The sequence below is a fragment of the Cervus elaphus genome, chromosome 18 (assembly GCF_910594005.1).
Source record: "Cervus elaphus chromosome 18, mCerEla1.1, whole genome shotgun sequence".
Classification (NCBI taxonomy): Eukaryota; Metazoa; Chordata; class Mammalia; order Artiodactyla; family Cervidae; genus Cervus; species Cervus elaphus.
In genome coordinates this window covers 67,639,015-67,658,074 of record NC_057832.1, presented here as the reverse complement: position 1 = coordinate 67,658,074, position 19,060 = coordinate 67,639,015, and the positions used below count along the sequence as shown (strand labels likewise).

General features: G+C 39.7%; 1 protein-coding gene and 1 long non-coding RNA gene across 5 annotated transcripts in view; one reads left to right on the top strand and one right to left on the bottom strand.

The window, feature by feature from the left end:
- The window catches only part of GPR141 (G protein-coupled receptor 141), a 51,795-nt gene that overhangs the window by 19,152 nt on the left and 13,583 nt on the right, over positions 1–19,060 (top strand). The window contains exon 1 of one of the 4 annotated variants that reach the window (XM_043873440.1): positions 9,058–9,107. The exons of 1 other annotated variant lie outside the window; for it this stretch is intronic. The gene's annotated coding sequence lies outside the window, so the exon portion shown is untranslated. 2 more of the 4 variants (XM_043873442.1, XM_043873441.1) reach the window with 2 other exon arrangements.
- LOC122674851 lies at positions 4,089–8,339 on the bottom strand. The gene is made up of 3 exons (XR_006335060.1): positions 8,252–8,339; positions 6,834–6,967; positions 4,089–5,207 (listed from the first exon to the last, which is right to left on the bottom strand). It is a non-coding gene; the product is annotated as an uncharacterized LOC122674851 (long non-coding RNA).

Genomic DNA, 19,060 nt, shown 5'->3' with positions numbered 1-19,060 from the left:
TTCTGGCCTGGAGAATTCCATGCACTGTATAGTCCATGAGATTGCAAAGAGTTGGTGAGCAACTCTCACTTTCTTTCACTTTACAGGCTACTAGATTCTAGATGTCAGGTTTGTAATAGGAGTTTTGGAACTTCTGGTAACTAATTGCTGGTTATACAACTTCTTAGGCAATTCAAGTTAAACAATAATCTAAAAAAAAGCAAACTTGAATTTATCCAAACATCCTTGAGTAAATCAAACTGAAGTTTCTTCCTTTACATTATCCTTATTTACCAATGAGTACTTTTTACTGCGAAGATCTAATTCAAGAAATTGAGAGTTTATTTTTCTTTGTGTCTTAACCTGTCCTTTGTGTAGCAAATACAGTTACACCATGGTTTATTGTGTAGAAACAGGATATAAGTCATTAGGTTATTTGCAATGGTTTCCTATTAATCTGTGTCTCAAGCACTAAGAGTCCCCAAAATACCAGAGTCCTGGTTTGGGTTAGTTGTCTCCTCATGAAAGTTGGAGGATGAAGTTTCATTCCTAAGTATTATTTACTTTTATTCTGAGTTCTTCAGAACATGTTATTATAAGAACTTTGAGTTATTGGCATATTTCAGGGTTTTATTGTTTTTTGTTTGTTGTTGTTTTGGAAAAAGACCTCTAGACAGAAAAGAAAGGGAAACTAATGAGATTTATAGGGTGGCCACTCAGGGTCAAGGCACATGCTGAGTGCTTTACATACTTTGTCTCATTATTGGTTCCATATTACAGATGAGGAAATACTGTAGTAACAGTTTTATGAAGGCAAACTGGATAAAACTTTAACTTCTTTAACTATCAGATTTTAGTGGTACAAAATTTGATTAGGGGATCCCCTGTTTTTTTTTTTTTTTCCCTATTAGAACTTATTTCATATACCAGATAGCTAAATGTCTACTGCCAAGCTACCATTTAATCAGCATCAAAAGCCTAAAATATGTTGATTTCTGTTATGGTAGTAAAATGACTGTAGCACTTCTAAGTCTCAAATATACTCACTCGACTTTGTAAAAAAAACAAACAAACCAGAATTTGGAGAATTCCCTGTCAGCCTAATGGTTAGGAGGAGTCCATGTTTCTATTGCAGGGGGCATCGGTTTGATCCCTGGTCAGGGAACTAAGATCCTGCAAACTGCATGGTATGGTTAAAAAAAAAAAGATTTGCCTTTTCCCCGAAGGAATCTTGAAATTCTTTCTGAGTGGACCATCTGAGTCATGTGTTCATATTGAATCAATTATTTTAATTAGGCATAAGATGAGGAATGAAATATACCACTCAGTTTACCTTAACTCAAGTTTAGAATCCCATCATGAAGTTGAGGCATGAGGTGAACATCTTGAGAATGGCATAGATCCTGAAATGGAAAGGATGGGCTTTGAGGAAGGCAGAAATGAAATCTGAGGAGGCAGGCAAACACCACTGTCCACAAATCATTTATCCTTTTGATGAACCATGGAGACAACAGTTTTGCTAAGAACCGTGGAGGAAACTGAAAAGACTTAGACACAGTTCCTGCCCTGGGAGGTCTATATTTTTATTATAGAGAGGGAGGAGTTAAATTAATAACTATAATCAAACCTTGAGATGATGTGAAACAAAAGTGGTACAACTAACTATTAGAGTGGGAAAAATTCCTCGGGGAGGAATATGGAAAATTCTTAAAGGAAGTGAAAAATTACTTAGAGCATAAAGGAGTAGTTAGAACTTTTTTTTTGGCCATGTTTAATATATTGCCGAGAGAAACTGGGACACAGGGGAAATAAGCTTTATTAGGGAATAGGAGCTTCCCTGGTGGCTCAGAGGTTAAAGCGTCTGCCTGCAGTGCAGGAGACCCGGGTTCGAACCCTGAGTTGGGAAGATCCCCTGGAGAAGGAAATGGCAACCCACTTCAGTATTCTTGCCTGGAGAATCCCATGGAGGGAGAAGCCTGGTAGGCTACAGTCCGTGGGGTCGCAAAAAGTCGGACACGACTTTTCACTTTCACTTTCAGGGAATAGGATGGACAGAGATTAGAGGAAATAATATTCAGGGCTTTGGTAGAAAATGGGTCCCCCCTAAAGAACAAAAATTACTCTATTTCACTGTTGTATTTGGGTCTGTTTCCTCAATATAGGTGGTAAAATATATATATATATAGCATGTGGTCAGAAGTATCATTTCTTGCTGGCTGAAAATGGCAAATTCTGTATTCTCAGGTGAGTTTGTTCTGTTGCTCAGGAAGCTGTGTACTGCAGAGCAAGTTTTTCTTTCAGTTTACATAATTCCCTTCTAAAGAATTTTTATTTCTGAATGAAGTTTCAACTTCATTTACTTGGATCTCATTTGTTATAAAAGAGGACATAACATTGCTGAACTTTCAATGAGGTTTTCAACTCAAACTCTTTGTATCTGAGCATTAAAGGAAAGGTTTTCCCTTACAGTCTAGTGATGCATAAGGTGCCTCCCAGGAGGCCAAGCCCATTGTGAGCATTTATTAGGGTCCAGCTCTATATAAGGTGTCCAGGAAGATATGTGGAAAGTGCCTTAGCCAGAGAACCTCAATTTTCTGTGATGGATATTATCAAAATGGAGCAAGTCCACGTGCAAACCATGGATGTTTCTGATTACAGACAGATCTTCCTAATTGTGGGTTTCTCTGACTAAGATTAAAATTTACATCATTTTTAAAACACATAATAACTGTCAGCAGGGAATGTAGGCTTGGAAAATGTGGACTGAGGCTTATGAGAAGAATGAGTAGCTGCTTTCAGATCTATGAAAGGAAAAAGCTACGCATCTTTCTTCTAGTCTAAAGCATATGGTCTAAAACAAACTAATAAAAGAGAAATACAAGCATATCTCTTACTGTCACCACCCTTCTTTCCAAAAGTAAAATGCATTGAGGACATCTCTAAACAACCAGGACTAGAAAATCACAATCTATGGAGGTTGGGTATTTGCTGGTTGACACATTCAGGCCGTAATGGAGAGGACCGTGTTGTGTTTCTTAACAAACCCTTCAAAGTGTGGTGTCTGTTCTTTGTGGTTCTGGAGGTTCCATCCCTTGAAATTTCCAGTCTCCTTCCTCTTTCATCTGCTCTCTTTCTGCCTGCAAAATCCTTCCATCCTTGAGTTCCATTTTAAAAGCAGCCTCTTCTGTGAAGCCTTCCTGGGCTCCTCCTTTCCCCAGAGTGGCTTGTTCTCCCCCCACCACTGTGCCCTCAAGGCACTATTTCATTCCATCTGCATGTATTTCTGCTACACATATCTGTCTCTTGCACTAGGGTATAAGCTACTCAAGGCCAGGCCTGTGTCTCCTTTTACTTTATTTTCCCTCCTTCATTACTATATAATCTTTATACATCTCTTGGGAAAACACATGCATCTTAAATATAATTACTCAAAGACAATAAATATACTAGGAAATGGGTCCCTTGGTCTCACAGCTTTGCAATGTATTCCTTCTTCTCTCAGGGATAAAATATATCAATTATACTGAAAGTTTCCACCATTAAAAAATTTGTACCTAGTAAGGGAGATCAGGAGTCTTAAATTCAACAAACAGTCAACAAACTATTTAATGTTTACTATGGACCTAGCATCATACTAGTAATGGACTAAACAGTTATGGTCACTGCCCTCATGGAGATCCTTGTCTAGTGAGGAAAATGATCAATCAGTATAGAAATTAACAAATAATTAGAAGTTAGGCATTGCATTAAGTGCTATGAAGAAAGTGAGTGATGATGCTGGATAAAATAGAAGCTTCAGAGAAACTGTGAGTTAGAAAGTCTATTCTCCTGGTAAGCCTGATTTGAGATGAGCAGAGTGACAACCATTCAGGGGACTTCTTGAAAGAGCCACCAGTAGGCAAAGGAAACAGGACATTTGCCAACCAGTACCTCATCTGCACAAACCTTGGCTCTTCTGAAGTCCCAAGGGTGATAGAGAATATGAAGATATCACTGACTCATAGAAGCTTAGGGAATTTTTTGAAGTCTTGGATACCCACCAACAGCATGGAATTTGAAGATACAGTATCTTAAGCAGAGTTTAGTTTTGTAATACTCTTTTATTTTAAACTTCTCTGGTAAGTAGTATACGTGTGTTTTGGGGTGGGGGTACAATACAGAGACATGCAAAGTCTACTATTTATAAACAAGGAGTTTCATCAGATGTTCCTAACTTTCTTCTGTAATCTGCGAAGGCAGTGGTGTGGAACATAGTCAATTTGCACTTGGAAATGTTCACACAGATCTGGGTGGTTCTAATATTATAGACTCAGAGGTTCTGCTACAATTCAGACTGTCTTCTCCTGTACCAAATAATGTACCAAAATAATATCCTATTTCTTGGCGGTAACATAACAAATCACCACAATCTTTGTGTCTTAAAGTAACAAAACGTATTCTAACACAGGTCTGGAGTTAGAAGTCTAAAATCAAAGGCCCAAGATACAAATAAGATAAATAAAATCAAAGACCCACAGGGCTGCACTTTCCTTGAAGGCTCTATGGGAACATCTTTCCTTGCTTCTTCCAGCATCTTAGAGGCTCCAGGAACTCCTTTGCTTGTGGTTGCTTAAGTCCAACCTCTGCCTCTGTCTCCACATTAGCTTCTCTTCCTCTTTCTGTGTGTCTCTCTTCCGTGTATCTTTTCTAAGGACACTTGTCATTGGATTTAGGGCCCACGTGGATAATCCAGGATGATCTCTACCTCATCTTGAGATCCCTAATTTCATTACAAGGATTCTTTCTCCAAATAAGGTCACATTCATAGGTTTCTGAGATACTAATTGAACATATCCTTCTGGGCGCTGGCCATCTTTCTATTTCACTATACCATCTTATTCAGAAAATATGGGAAAGGCATTTCTATTTTTATTGTACATAGTTATAGCTATATATACATATAAGAATATAAAAGATAATCCACAATACTAGCATGTTATCTGAGATGAAGAAGCATCATCCAGGGGAAAAATATTGAGGACAAATCAATGACACAGGTTTTGGATCTCTGGTGAATGCTTTCCCCTGTTGGTCATTTGCAGAACTTGAAGGTCCAAGTCCTTTTTGAGCATTCTGTCTTAAGAATAATTCTTCAGCCAGAATCCAGAGAAGCTGCTGATACTGGTATTTGGTAGCTTTAAGAAGCTGAAAGGTGAGCTTCCCTGGTGGTTCAGTGGTAAAGAATCCACCTGCCAATTCAAGAGACACGGGTTCAATCCCTGATCTGGGAGGATCCCACATGCCTTGGAGCAACTAAGCCTGTGCGCCTCAACTACTGAGCCTGTGCTCTAGAGCTGGGAGCTGCAACTACTGAGGCCCACACATCTTTTGAACCCACACTTCACAAAAAGAAATGTCATCACCATGAGAAACCCATGCACCACACCTAGAGAAAAAGCCCGTGCAGCAGTGAAGAGCCAGCACAGCTAAAAAAGTAAAAAAGAAGCTGAAGGGTGAATCAGAAGCCTAGAGAGGAATGCCTTTGGCTGTTTGGTAGTTGGACCCTCACAAGGTAGTTCTGTTGTCTGAGCCTAAAGCGAAAGTCTGGTGGTTTAAAGAGATGGAGTTACGATAGGATTGAAAAAGCCAGGTCTTAAATTATAGACTCTCAGAATTGGTCATCTTATCTTATCAGATTCAGTGATGAGTTTTCTGTACAACAATCTATCAAGAAGTTTTCCAATCCATGTTTAAATATCTTGCACTTCTTGTTTCATCTGGCACTAAGGTTAGTTGTTTCTCCCACCCACCCGTTTTAATTCTAATATGGATTTCACCCTGTGTTTCGTAATGAACAAGCTGGTCCTCTTCTTCCTGTACAGAGGACCAAAACTCTTTTAGCAACTTAGTTCCTCTCTTTGAAAATATTGAAACTTACCCTTTGCCACATGTATCTGAGAGTCATGAACCACTTTTGTAAGAAGGGACTAAATTGTCTAATCTTAGAATTCACCTTGGCTGTGGTTAGAATATGCTGTTCTGAGGAAGCTGGGTAGCAAACCAAAAATAAAGGAGTTGGGGGAGCTGAGAATTAGATGGGAAACTGAGGAAGTAAGTGGTACCTCCTCCTACTCTGGGATTCCTGTAAGAAATTACTTCAGCCCCTGTTGGGTGGGACAGCAGAAAAACTTTGAAGGAAAGAGGTATGGGAATAAGTGCATAGCACAAACTTGAATTCTTCCAGAGATTCCATTAGGATTAAGGCAACGACGTGGGGAAGCAGAAGCAGCCCTTGGAATCAGGCAGTCTTTCCTGCTGAGCCACACCACAGAAGCCCTCATCATCAGATAAGAATATCCAGATCCTAGACCTTTTGGGAAGATTATAAGTGATGTATATGACTTTTCCATCATAGTGCCAGGAACTGAGGAAGAACTGAGAATGTGGCAGCTATGTTACTGACAAACTGTGCTAGAATCAACACTCTCATTGTTGATGAGGAAACATGGACCCAGAGACACCTGAGACTGGAAATGAGAGGAGGGGAGCCTCAGCAGATTTGTCTGGCTAATTTCTCAATAGTTTTGACTTGCAGAAAGCCTTACTGCTCTAAGATATTTCACATTCACCTTGGAGGTATGGTGCCTTCCAACTATAGTTGTTGATGAGTTCTCAAATGAAAAGCTATCCTTCTCTTAATAAAGAGGCTCAACATTTTCTTAAGTCATTTCCCACTCCCAGTCTCCCCAGGTGTTCTGTTGGCAGAGCATCTTGATTTGTTGACAGATTACATTGAGCTCCAAGACAGAGGTCAATGATTTTTCCAAAGCTCTATTTAGATGAGACGCCAAGACAGGATTTGAACAGGAGAATACCTGTAGAACTTCTGGAATGCTTCTTTCCTTGTTGGCTTAGCTCGCTGAGGGCTAAGGGCATGGTTTCCAGCGGCAATGAGTTACCTGAGGATAGCATTTTATCCAAAGCTCCTCACTTAGTCCATTACAGAATTCTGCCAATAAGAACAACAAATAAAGACTGCTGGCTTATTGGAATCATTTAGATAAAATTTTTTTTTAAACTGCTTAACAGAAATAGCTTAAATTAGAAAGCAGAAATAAACTTTTTACTTTAAATGAATATTTTGTCAAAAAAGGTCAATATAAAACAATTTATATATTTATATAAATATATACATTTATATTTATATATTTATAAAACTATTTATATATTTATAAAACAATTTATATATTTATATAAAATCCATAAATATTTTCATGTCATACAACCACTCTTTTCTTGGATACCAGGGAAATAATTCAAAATATGTAAAATATGTAATTCATAAAAATATTCATCATAGAAGTGTTTATAGCAACAATAAATTGGAAATGTCCCACTGCTGAAAATTTGGTTAGATAACATTGAAGATGACCACTTGATGGGATGTTATGCAGTCATTTAAAAGTACAGAAGCTTAAAGGCTAAGTCCTTCAATATATAACTAATGAAAAATATATGCTGAAAATTGAGGTACAATGTAGTTTTACTATCTCACTAACAGAGATGCATAGAAAGATCGCAGCAGAAAATATGCTAAAATACTCAAGAGAGTGGAAAAATTCTGTTCATCTACTTTTTCTTCAGTTTTTTTTTTTTTTTTAGTTTACTTGCTCTTTTTGTAATAGAACAAGATAGACATACCAAGAAAAGAAAAGGAAATAAAACCCTGGTAGTTATTATGAAGGAAAAAAGATAATGAGGAAGATGAACAAGTAGATATTTAAGCACAACATGGTCAGAGCAGCGCAAAAAAGAAGAAAGCCTACTTGTGATACTCTTGATGAAACAGCATGAATCATGTGAAATGAAAATGTGAAAAACGGCCTCTTTAGGGAAATGCTCTCCTTACTCTGTTTCAGTTCTTCATTGGGCTCAATGGGAGCTTAGGGGTGAGGAAATTACTAATATGGCTGACTATGAAGTTCTGTCTATTGGAAGTCATCCTTCCTTGCCTGACAGGTTGTTTCTGTCTTTGTGAGTGGAGAGGATTAAGTCGACCAGATTCCCTAGTGAAGCAAGAAGATCATTACTGCAATGGGCATAGAGCAGTTCCAGGAACCCTTTCCCACAGATTTAACATTTCCTGAGAACAAACAATTATTGGGAAAGAAAGTATCTCTTTTAAGCAAAGATTTCCAGGAGGTGAAGGACATATGTGAGAGTCAGAATTCATAACACATTTTAGTAATTATAGATATGAGAAAAGCTCCCCCTGGGAATGGAAAGAACTCACAAAGTGCTTCTTATTTTGCGGAGAGCAGGTGGTAGAATAGCATGCTGAGGTGACTTGCAGGCAGTGTGGCTCTTGTACAAACACAAAGACTCTGAGTTTCAGTCTCATGGGGATCCTGTCTCAGCTTTCACTTCCCTTATGGGACACCGGAAGTTAACAAGTCAGGAGCAACGTTTAACTCCTCAAGTGATTGCAAAAATAATAGCTCAACCCAGAATGCTGTTGTTGTTTGAAATAACTTTTTCATTTGAGAAGCTGCAGATTTATAACTTTACTTAAAATTGCCTAAGCAGGCTTTTCTTTTTTTCAATTTTAGTTGAAGACTCAGGAAATTCCTTTCAAACTTCAGAAAGAGGATAAGTAAAGGAAAATGACCATGAAAGAGGGACTTTGAGGGAAAAAACAGGGGCGGGGAGACTGTTTAATATGTTACTTAGGCATATAATTCTTTCAAATGGCTTTCTTTAGAGTTGACTTATCTGTTATGTTGTTTTCCACTTTTTTCCTGATATTTCGGCAAGTTTTTTTTAGCTACCCTGAGGTAGTTAGTTCTTAATATAGAGCTGTCATTACAGAGTCTTTTTTCATGATTAAAATGAATGTTCCTATTTGGTTCCAATAGAAAGAACAAACTGTAGTTTGTTCTAAAGCTGAATGTGGTTCAGTAAAGAATCTGTCTGCGATGCAGGAGAAATGGATTCGATCCCTGGATCGGGAAGATCCCCTGGAAAAGAGAATGGCAACTCTAATATTCTTGGCTGGAGAATTCCTTGGAGAGAGGAGCCTGGCGGGCTACAATCCATGGAGTCACAAAGAGTCAGACACAACTGAGCTACTAAGACCTTCACTTTCAAAGGTATCTCAAAGGCAAGGAAGCCATTTGCCCACCAGTGGCCTTTTCTCCCTCTCTGCCTCTTCTGGCTGGGGCTGAATATTCACTGTGGCTCCCAACAGGTAACCTTGAAGAAGGGCATATGGGGATGGGCTTAAAGCGTGGCTCTGCCACAGAGAATCTGCCTTTCACCTCCCTGGGCCTCTGGGGTCCTGTTACAATGATCTTGTGTCATGGGAATAGTTCTGGACTGAATAGGGGAACTGAGATTGAGCTAGTGACTCTTGTGTTAGGTAAGGAAGGTCCTGGCTGTGATGCAGTGTTTTCCTCTGTTTAATGGTGTGTTGGACACAACAGCCTCTAGGTTTCTCCCCAGGGTTAAGATTTTGTGATTTTTGTCTTCTGATCCTTGGTAGAGGTGCTCCTCTGGACCTAAAGACACAGTGGTAACTCACACAGCTTCTGTGGATCCTTTCTTTCCAGAAGGGTGCAAACGTGGGTGTGGAGGGTGACGAGGAAAAAGTGAGATACCCGTGATGCGTACTCTGAAGAAATGACTAGGGTTACTTTCATACTGAATGATCAGGAAGCTGAATCGCCCACAGTCCCCTCTGTTCAGTGGGCAGCAGCAGAAGTTAGTGATTCAGAGATGCAGTGGGAAGCAGAGAGGAATGAATGAGGTCTGGGGAATGAGGCCTTTTATCACGCGCCGGACCAGGTCACCCAGAGTTCTTAGTTACTGACATAGCAACCACTGCGGGTCACTTCACTACTCTGCTCCCAACCTTAAGGCAGCCACTCAGCACCACCAACCCTTTGTATTAATTCTTGCCTGCCAATGCAGGAAAAGTAAGAGACGTGAGCTCAATCCTTGCATCAGGAAGATTGTCTGGAGTAAGAAATGGCATCGTACTCTAGTATTCTTACCTGGAAAATTCCATGGGCAGAGGAGCCCAACAGGCTACAGTCTATGGGGTTGCATAAGTGCCAGGCATGACTGAGTGAATGAACACACACACACACACACACACACTTATATTTGGGTCACTACTATTGTATTTCTTACTGCAGTAACATTGATTTATGACATTATACAAGTTTTATGTATACAACATTGTTTTTCCTTTATTGTATTTCTACCACCATGACCACCACCAAAAGTTTAGCTTCCATTTGTTACCATACAGTTGATCCCCTTTATCCAATTTACCCTCTCCTTCACCCTTTCCCCAATAGTAACCACTATTCTGCTCTCTGTATCTACATGTTTATTTTGGTTTGTTTGGTTTGTTCATTTGCTATGCTTGTTTTTTATATTCTACATATGAGGGAAATTATATATTTGTCTTTCTGGGTCTGACTTATTTCGCTAAGCATAATACTTTCAAGAAAGCCATTCATGTTGTCCCAAATGGCAAAATTTCATCCTTTTTATGGCTGTGTAGTATTCATACACACACACATGCGTGTGCACATGTGCGCGTGCACACACACACACACACACACACATCTTCATTGATTGATTTGTTAATGGGCTGTTAGGTTATTTCCATATCTTGATTATTGCAAACAATGCTATGATGAACACATAGGTGCATATATTTTTTTCAAGTAAGTGTTTTCATATTCTTTGGATAAATACCCAGAAGTGGGATAGTTAGATCATACGGTAGTTCTATTCTTAAGTTTTTGAGGACTCGCCATACTATTTTCCATAGTAGCTGTACTAATTTATATTCTCACCAATTGTGTGACTGATGCTTTAGCTGAAGCTCCAATACTCTGGCCACCTGATGCAAAGAACTGACTCATTAGAAAAGACCCCAATCCTGGGAAAGACTGAAGGCAGGAAGAGGGTAACAAGATGAGATGGTTGGATGGCATCACTGACTTAATGAATGTGAGTCTGAGCAACCTCTGAGAGATTGTGAAGGACAGGGAAGTCTGGTGTGCTGCAGTCCATGGGATCACAAGGAGTTGGGCACGACTTAGTGACTGAACAACCAATAGTGTACAAGGGTTCCCTTTTACCCACATCCTCTACAACATTGATATTTCTTGCTTTTTTGATAATAGCCATTGTAAAAGCTGAGAGTGACTTTGATCTCCCTTCATTTTGAGCCTATGTTTGTTGTTAGAGCTGGGGGAAGCATATAATCCTGTCTTATTTTTAAATCCACCCAGTCACTCTGTGGCTTGATTGCTGAATTCAATCCATTCATATTCAGTGTGATTATTGATAGATGAGGACTTAGTACTGCCATTTTATCTTTCATTTTATGGTTACTCTATATTGCCATTGTTTCTTTTTCCTTTTGTTTTCCCAGTTTCCTCTTTTTCTGTTTCATGCCTCTGCTCTAGACTTATGTTGTATGGTTGTCATGACGTTTGTATAGAATCTCATAGATAAAACAGTCCATTTCTGCTGATAGTATCTTATCTTCATTTATCTATGAGATCCATCCTTCCTTTTTCCTTTTGTCGTCTCAAATTATCCCTTTTTATGCATTTTTAAAAACCAAATTGAAGTAGCTATCGTTATTCTTTCCTGCTTTTCTTCCCTATAAACTTCATGCTTGAATAAAGTACTGAAAAACATATGCTGATATCTAGTTGAAATTTTCTAATTCTATTTACCACCTTACTCAAATGTCTATGTATTTTTGCCTTTTTGTTTGTGATAGAAAAGTTCCTATCAATATTTTTTATAAAGTGGGTCACTCAGTCATGTTCAACTCTTGGCAAACACATGGACCCACCAGGCTCCTCTGTCCATGGACTTCTCCAGGCAAGAATACTGGAATGGGTTGCCATTTCCTCCTCCAGGGGTTTTTCCTGACCCAGGAATGGAACCCGGGTCTCCCACATTGCAAGCAGATTCTTTACCGTCTGAGCCACCAGGGAAGGCCCATAAAGCAGGTCAGGTGTTGATGAACTCCCTCAGCCTTTGTTCGTCTTGGAAAGTCTTTATTTCTCCTTTGTATCTGAATCAATTTTGCTGAATGGAGTATTCTTGGATGACAATTTTTATCTTTCAGCATTTTGAGAATGTCATCCCAGTCCCTCCTGGCCAGCAGAGTTTCTGCTGAGAAATTTGTTGATTGTCTAAAGGGGGTTTCTTTTTAGATTACAATCCTTTTATTTTTTACTGGTTGCCTTTAAAATTCTTTTTTTGTTATTGACTTTTTATAGTTTTAATATATTGTGTCTTGGAGAAGGTCTTTTTGTGTTAAACTAATTAGATATTCTTTTAGCATCACAGTCTTGTATATCCAGTCCCTTCCCCAGGTTTGGTAAGTTCTCAGCTATTATTTCTTTAAATAATCACTCTCTTCTCCTTCTAGGATGTATACCCATTACCCTAATGTTGCCCCTCCTAGAAGAGTTGGAATATTCTTGGAGAATTTCTTCATTTTGGGGGAATCTCAATTTTCTTTCCTCGTCTATCTGTATCATTTCTAGATTTCTATTTCTGAGCTCACTAATTCCCTCTTCTATATGGTCCGCTCTATTTCTAATGCTTTCTAATGTATTCTTCATCTTATTTATTGAGGTCTTTAGCTCCAGAATTTCTGTTTGGTTATTTTTTAGTGTTTCAATATCTTTGGTAAAGTTTTCCCTCTGATTGTTAGTTTTATTCCTAAGCTCACTGAACTGCCTTTCTGACTTTTCTTGTAGCTCACTGAGTTTCTTCATAATAATTTTTTTTAACTTCTCCTATCAGTTAGATCACAATCTTCTGTGACTTAAAGTCTGGTTTCTGGAGAATTGCCGTTTTCCTTTTCTAGTACTAGTGTTACGTTGGTTCTTCATGCTGCTTGATGACTTGTCCCTTTGCTGGTGCATCTGAACTGTTCAACATCTTTCTTTAGGTAAAGTTCCTTTTGCTTTGTTTTTTAACTTGTCTCTAAGAACTCAGCTGGTGCATCTAGAAATTAGAGGCCTTTCTTTTGCTTTCCAGTAGGTGGCGCCATACCATGATTTTGGTTTCTTTTACCTGCGCTGCCTCTGGTTAAATGTGAGAACTGGCACTTTTCACCCTTCAGGGCCTCTGTCACAGGAATGGCCCAGGCCCTCATTATCACTGCCGTACCTCCCTCCAGGATGGATCAGTGGTGCCTTGCTGCTGGTGTCACTGGCATCACTGGCTGGGGCACCTGACCGTGGGCTCTACCACCAAGCTCAGGATCTTTTGAGCTGTGGGCTCCTAGACCACAGGGGAAGGGGAAGGTGGAGGGAGCTGGCTGGTGCAGGCGCCTCTGCCATGTCTGGTTCAGTCAGGTTCATAGGCTCTGCTGCTGCAGGCAGAGGGCAGAGGGCCTCCTGGGTGTCTCTGTGACAAGGGACAAAGACATGGGCCCTGCCACTCACTGCTGCCCATTTTCCTCTGGCTGTGCTTGCATGGTGGCGGGGAGGCTACTGTTGTCTGCACCTGCTCCTTGTCTGCTCCTGGGTTCTCTGGGCTCTGGGCTCAGCTGCTGCGGCCGGTGAGCTGGGATTGCAGGCGCCATCTCCACTGTGTTTCTGGTTCTACCTCCTCTGTTTGTCCTAGTCTCCTCATTTTTAGATGTACAGATATGTGGAATGCCCCAGCACCCTGGTGCGTCGGGCAGAGACACCTTTGTTGAGCTGTGGATGTTTTACTGGTTGTCGCTTGAGGGGGAGAAACAAAGAGAGCCTTTCCCATCACTGTGATGCTGGCGTCACTCCCCCACTACTTTATTTTTGGTATCCCACATAGCTTTTCTCACTTTTAGAATATCCATTAATCATTCAAGGAAAATCTGAGAGAGGTAAACTTTCTGAGTGTATATGTATCAGAATACATGTTGCTTTTTCTCTCCATCTCAAATGGTAGTTTGGTTGAAAGCAGACTTCTACATTCAAAACTGTCTTTCAAAGCCATTCAGATGTTTTCTCCAGCATTCAATATGTCAAAAGTCTGATGCTGATTTGTCTTAAAGCCTTTTATAAAGTATCTGGGTTTTTTCCCCCCTCTATGAGAATTTTTAGTATGTTTCATTTCATTCCTTCAACAATTATTGATATTTATTAAGAAGGTATTATATGCAAAGCACTATTTCCAGTGCTGGAGGTAAAAAAGCGAACAAAACAGAATTTCTTGTCTTCAGGAGTTTGAATCGTAGTGGAGGGAGCAAGAAGACAAACAAACAAACAACAAAAACATATGGCATGTCAGTGATAAAGGCTGTGGAGAAGAAAAGAATAAAAAGAGGACGAGGTGTGCTGGGTAGAAGTGGTCAAGTGTTGACATTTTAAATAGAAAGGAAAGGAATCAATGAAGTAGCTTTGGTCAGAGATGTGATGAGGGTGAAGGTGCAAGGTGTGCAGATATCTGAGGAGAGAACAGTCCTAAAGAGGAAACTTCATGTGCAAAGACCCTGAGGTGGGGACATATCAGGGAAGCTTGAGGGAAAGCCCATTATGTTTACTTGGAATACACCAGCAGAAGGGAGAGTTACAGGAGATAACATCAAAGAAAGAGAGGATGCGGGGAGAGGGTTAATATGCCCCTTGTAGGGCATATTAGGCGTTTTCCAAATTTTGACTTGACTCTGAGAAAAATGAGAAGCCATCAGGGCGTTGTGATGAGACAAACAACCCCTTCTGAATTATATTTTGAAAGATCACCTCAGTTGCTCGGCAGGAATAGACTGTTGCTGTTGTTTAGTTATTAAATAGTGTTTGGCTTTTTTGTGACTCCAGGGACTATAGCCTGCTAGGTTCCTCTGTTCACGGGATTTTTCAGGCAAGAATACTGGAGTGGGTTGTCACTGCCTTCTCCAGGGGATCTCCCTGACCCAGGGGCCGAACCCATATCTTCTGCATTGGCAGGCGGGTTCTTCACCACTGAGCCACCTCGGAAGCCTGGGGAATAGACTACAGGGGAGGCAAAAGTGAAAGAAGGGAGAATTCGTGAATTTGTTATAATAGTCCTAGTGGAGCACGGTGTGGGTTGGATTACAGTTGTTGTAGCAATGTAAGTGGTGAAGAGAAGACACAACTTAGACTTATCTTTTCGTATTTTTCAACAGAGAAAAATTTTGTATTTCTAAAAACATTGTACAAATGGTACAAAGGACTCCAATATATCCTTAACCCAGTTTCCCAGTTGTAATATTTATCACATTTGCCTTTCACTTTTTACATGTACATATTATAATATTTTGACCCATTTGGAAATAAGTTGAAGATATGATGCTTTTATCTTTGTGACATGCAGTATACACTTCCTAAGAATAGTGCATTCTCTTATATAACCACATACAGTGATCAAAGTCAGGAAAGCAACACTGATGTAATTCTGTTACTTAATCTATACATTCTATTCAGATTTTGTCAATTGTCCCAGGAATGTCCTTTATTAAAAAAAATCTGATCCAGAGATCCTATGTTAATTATTTTGAAGAAAAGAGGTTAGGTTGGAGACCAATTTGGGGAGAAAAAGAGGAATCTAGGATGATTTTAAGGTTTTTCACTCAGGCAGTAGAGAGTGGAGTTACTATCACCTAAAACTGGAAGGACTTTGAAAGTAACAAGTTTATATGTATGTCTGGGAGGTGGAGAAGGAAGGTATAGGAGTTCAGCTTTGGATATACTAAATCTGAGATGTTTATTAGACATCCAAGTGGATACACAAGTGTGTTGCTCTTTGTGGTTTGAAATTCCATCCTGATGTCTCTAAAGGTGAGTCTCTTTTATTAATTCAGCTCAGCACTGGGTAAGAGCCTTTAACACAAAGAGGTCATCTTTTTTATTGTAGGATGTGGTCTTCAATTATTTGAGCATCCCATTCCATTCTGCTCTCTCCAAATGATGCTGGAATTTTAGATTTATCCTAAGTGATTTGTAGCATTCCCTTTCAGTATTCTCTCTTGGCTACTTTTTGTTCCATCTGTGAGAATCTTTCTGAACATTTTTATAAGCTCACCAATTGTGTTTCTGCTACATCTTTTATTCAATAACTATAATAGAATTTCTTTCACATCATTCTCTTCTTACTGAGGGTATTGATTACATTTAAAGTTACTTTTCATCCTTTGTCCTTTCAGCCAACTAGCTAGTCTGTTAGTTCATTTGCCTGAGGAGTTTGATTTTTTTTTTAACGTGGCACTGGTTTTCTTTAAATGTTAGTGATTATTTCTGTCTTTTTATTGTTGATTTGACATATAGATGTCATTACTTGCTAACTGATACACCTGAAGTATACAATGTCCTCTCCAACCCTAGAGTCTTCAATTTTTGTTTAATTTGGGGGTTAATCTTCCTAGGTGGTATCAACTTGTACCAGTTCATGTAGCATCTAAACTTAATCAGCATACTAGCCTACTATAGTGTCAATTTTTTTTCTACCTTCCTCCAATCCTTCCTTCATCCTGTTGCCAAAAGTAAGCTTTTGCAATTGAAATATTAAAATGTTGATATTTTAAATTTTGAATCTCATATAATTTTCAGGATACAATAGGAAATCCTCAGAGTGGGAATATGTTTATTTTGTAGGCCTCATCTATAGATATTCACTTATTTTTCTACTCATGTACTAATGTTCCTGGCATATCAGATTATTGGTATTTTCCTGAACATGCATCCATACCTTCTCTGAGACTCTCGTCTTCACCCAGAGTACTCTACTTCTTCCTCTCTGCATCTAGAACTTCAGTGCATCCTTCAGGATCCAGCACCTGGTACAACCTGGGCCCCAGTATTATCCATTGCTATGACATTTTGATGCCTTCAGTTTCCACTATTTGTTAAATACATTACTCCCCTTTCTGAATTCTTGTGGCATTTTCAATGTACGTGTAGGTGGTGTTGTATTGACAAATAATTTATGTACCACTTTCTCCCCTCCCAGACAAAAGGAGATTTAAATGCAGGGAGGGATGGGATATGTTTTATTATTAACTACCTACTATATGAAAGATACTTTAAATGATGTGATTTGTTTATTAAATGAAGTGAGAAATCCCAAAGTAGATTCTAGATGCTCTTCTTGAAAGGAGGGGTGGTCCCGAGACCTGTAATCTATGCACTCATGAGGATGTAGATTGCCTAATGCCATTTTGTAGGACTCTACAATTTTTTTTTAGGATTCTCATTGCATAGACTGGCCTCTGATGTTAGTTCTATCATGGATTCCTTATCAAACAGCCACAGAAGCCACTTCTTGTCTTGCTGCTGATATTGAGGTAGTCCTCCATCCAAGGGCAATGACCACTGGGCCACCAGGGAATTCCCCCAAATTAGGAGAATGAGAGGAGGAGAGATTGGAGTTTGAGGCTCAGCTGTGCCTCAGGGGTCAATCACAGAGATAAAGAGGAGCTCGCTGTCCAGGGTAACGAGGTTCGGGAGGGCCAGGGAGGCAGACCTGCTCTCTTAGGAGACTGTGCTCTGGGCCATGTTTATTCCAAGATCCTGACGTCAGCTATGAAATTAGATCCAAATTTGGTCCTTCCAAAGGTATGCTTAATAAGATCAAGGTGGTTTTTCCACCCTTATCTCCCCATTCAGTTAAAAACTCATGCCTACTATAAAAAATATTAGTTCTGAAAGAAATTCAACATTAAAAACAGATACACACATGCCTAAAATAAAGAATTAAAATGGGAATTAAGGAAGAAACAAACAAACAAAAAAGGAATGGGATGCTTAGGTGAAGCAAGAAAGCAGCTGAGCATGTATAAGGGGGTGAAGGGTGGGGGCCTGAAGGAAAAAGAGCCTGGATTTGGACCTCAGGAATGTGCAGGAGAGAATGAACAGGGTAGTATTTGGGCAAGGGGAAACACAGTGAAGACATATGGGTGACATATCCGAATAACAGCAGCAAATAAGTGCCATAGATATTGCTCTAAAAAATTCCCTGGCTCCTTGGATTTACAAATGGGTCATCTCCATGGAAGCATAAACTATATCACTTACTTTCTTTCAGGCTTACAAAGGTCAACTGCACTCTTTTGTAACCAGTTCATATTATATTAGACAATCAACTGGGTAAATTATTATATTTTGTATTATTTCCAGGTATAAAGACTCTGATGCCAGGAAAATACTAGTCAGCTCAAGGCCTGTAAGAGATGATGGCACGGTTGGCTGGGATTCTTAGAGCCTGCTTTCTTCTTCCTCTTCTTCTCTCCCTCTGCCTTCTTCTCCTTATTCTTTTCACTTTTCCTGTTGCTTCTCTGTCCTTCTGTCCCCCATTTTCTCGATTTCTCCCTTTATCTTTCACAACCTCATTCAATCATTACAGGTATACTTGCCACTTGTGCATGCATGTGTGTCTAATAAGTCACTTCAGTTCTGTCTGACTCTGCAACCCCATAGGCTGTAGCCCACCAGGCTCCTCTGTCCATGGGGATTCTCCAGGCAAGAATACTGGAGTGGGTTTCCATGCCCTCCTCCAGCGAACCTTCCTAATCTGGGATTGAACCCGTGTCTCCTGTAGTTCCTGCACTGCAGGGAGATTCTTTACCACTTAGCCACTGGTAGCGATGCAGTATTGACTTCCCTGGTAGCTCAGACAGTAAAGTGTCTGCCTACAATGCGGGAGATCCAGGTTCAATCCCTGGGTGGGGAAGATCCTCTGGAGAAGGAAATGGCAACCCACTCCGGCACTCTTGCCTGGGAAATCCCATGGACGGAGGAGCCTGGTAGGCTACAGTCCATAGGGTCACAAAGAGTCGGACACGACTGAGCAACCTCACACACACACCATGCAGTAAGTTATTGGGCTGGGGCTCATGTTATTTTTTTCTGCAAAAATTGGGGGTGAGGTGGTCTTTTTAAAAATTAATTAATTAATTTGAGTTAGAGCTCTTAAATAATAGTACCTAGTGTGCCTCAAACATTTAATCTGGCTGTCTTCTATGTTTCAGATGCATCCTCTTCAAAATGCCTTTGTCCCAAAGCACAGGGCAAATTTCCAAACCTGAACCTGAATACTTAAAAATCCAAACACA